The sequence below is a fragment of the Rhagoletis pomonella genome, unplaced genomic scaffold (genome assembly GCF_013731165.1).
Source record: "Rhagoletis pomonella isolate Grant_MI unplaced genomic scaffold, Rhpom_1.0 Rhpom_scaffold_00001, whole genome shotgun sequence".
Taxonomy (NCBI): domain Eukaryota; kingdom Metazoa; phylum Arthropoda; class Insecta; order Diptera; family Tephritidae; genus Rhagoletis; species Rhagoletis pomonella.
In genome coordinates this window covers 100,319,424-100,322,131 of record NW_023458555.1, presented here as the reverse complement: position 1 = coordinate 100,322,131, position 2,708 = coordinate 100,319,424, and positions in this window count along the sequence as shown.

The window sequence follows — 2,708 nt, the reverse complement described above, 5'->3', positions numbered from 1 at the left end:
CGGATGGCAACCCTCCTCAAAAGTATTCCAGCAGATATCTTTCTTAACCCTATTTAATTTTATACCCACATTGCAATATTAATTTACTTTATCAATTAAACTGAGTTAAAATTTCCAAATGGGTGGCAACCCTCCTCAAAAGTATTCCAGCATATATCTTATTTAACCCTATTTAATTGTATACCCACATTGCAATATTTCATTTATTTTATCATTTATTTAAAAATTCTCAAACAGGTGGCAACTCTCCAAACTTTTGTAATATATATGATCCTGGTATTATACCGAACAATACAAAAAAAATTATTCAAATCAGTTCAGCGGTTCCCGAGTTTTGAAGACCATGACGTACTGTAACATGTCCTTCATTTTATTAATTTAATTGAGTTAAATTTTCAAACAGGTGGCAAGCATCCTCAAACATATTTTCTACTGTAGGTCTTTTAAAACCTCTTTAGTTTGCTATCCACATTGCAATATTTAATTTTTTAATCAATTTAACTGAGTTAAAATTTTCAAATAGCTGGCAACCCTCCTCAAAATTATTTCCAAAAGTCTTCTTTCTTAAACCTCTTTAATTTGATACCTAACTAAATTAAATTTAGTTAAATTTTCCAACAGGTGGCAGCCCTCCTCAAACATATTTTCGGCTGTAAGCCTTTTTAAAAATCTAAAGTTTGATACCCAAATTACCGTATTTTATTTATTTTATCAAAATAACTTAAGTTTAAATTTTCAAAGATGCGGCAATTTTACTCAAAAATTTTTCCAGCAGTTATCTTTTTTAAACCTCTTAAATTTAATATCTATATTGTGATATATCATTTAGTTTGTCAATTAAATTGAGCTAAATTTTTTAACAGGTGGCAACACTCCTTTAAAATATTTTCGCCTGTGAGCCTTTTTAAAACGCTTTAGTTTGATACCCACATAGCAATATTTCATTTACTTTATCAATTTAACTGAGTTAAATTTTAGAATTGGTGGCAACCCTTCTCAAAAATATTTCCAACAGTTATCTCTCTTAAACCTATTTAATTTGATACCCATATTGTAATAATTCCTCTATTTTATCGATGTACTTTAGTTAAATTTTCAAACAGGTGGCAACCCTCTTCAAACATATTTTCGGTTGTAATACTTCTTAAACCTCTTTACTTTGACACCCACATTATTTTATCAATTTGACTGAGTTAAAATTTTCAAATAGGTGGCAACCCTCCTCAAAAATATTTCCAACAGTTGTATTTCTTAAGCCTCTTTAATTTGATATCCATATTGTTATTATACATTTATTTTATCAATACAATTGGGTTTCAAAATTTTCAAATGGGTGGCAACCCTCCAATTTTTTGTGATGTCATTGATCCTGGTATTATACCGAAGAATACAAAAGAAAACTTATTGAAATCGGTTCAGCCGTTCTCGAGTTTTGACGACCGTGAATCGGATATTGAATTGAATTGAATTAAAGATTGAATATGCAAAAGAAAACATTTTTGTTAAAAATAAAACGAATACTTTCGTTCATTTTTGTGTGAACTAAAATAAAAATACAAGTTTTCAATAAAATAAATTACATTCATTAACTTTGCACATTTCAGTCTAGTCTTTTTAAAAATTTATAAAAGTAATAATTAATGTTTAAAATTTGAGATCCGGATAAGAATAAAATAAATAAATAATTGTAGCAGTTATTAAATATTCTTAATTTTTCGTCTATAGTTTGGCTTGTTGATTGATAATAGAAATTAATCAAATAATTATATTAATCGTATAATTTAAAAAATTCAAAACTAATTGAAAATCATCAAAATTATCAAAATAATGATGTAATTTAAAATTAATTAATTAATTAAAATTTTTTAAAGTAATTAATTATTAATCATTAAAAAGTAGGTAATATCGGTAATTAATCATTAAACGGTTATCCAAAAAATTAAGCTTTAATTAATAATCATTATAATTATTAATCATTATTTAATAGGTCTGGTATAATGGAATATGTACTCGATTTATTGGTTACAATCAGGGTTCGGATTTGCCACATTTTAGCCCCTCGCTCGCTCGTTAGTTTGCTCTGAGCTAGCGCAACTCACGAGTAGGGATGCCGTTTGGATCTAAATAGATCCAATTGGATACATTTTTAGACGAATTTTTGCGGGATACTTATTTTTTCCGATCAGTATAAATGTGGATAATTTTTTAAATAGGCCAAAATTTTATATTTTCTATAAAGTTGTTTTCGTTAAAAACTCGATTTTCATTAATGACGTTTTTTAAATGTTTTAAAAATCGCTACTTAAGCGTGAAATTAGAGCATTTTATTTTTTTGTGAACGAAGCAATGAACATATGAAGAGATCTCACCAAAGCAGTGTAAGGCGCAATTGTTTGGTTAGCTAAAAAAGATGCTTTAAGCAAGATCTTAATATATACATATGTAAAGTAAATATATCTCTTTCATATCACATATTTTCATTTGTTAATTTAAAAAGAAAGAAGATCTCAATGTAGTTTAAATACACTGTTTAAAAAACAAAATTTGATTTATTTAAGGAAATTTTTATGAATTTTACTGAAAATACTTCAAATACACTCTAATTTTTTTTGTTTATTTGCGCGTATTAAGGGCCAGTTTTTCAGTGCACGGCCGTGGTTTACACTAAGTTTAAACGCCCGATCTGGCTGGTTTAAACTAAGATCACC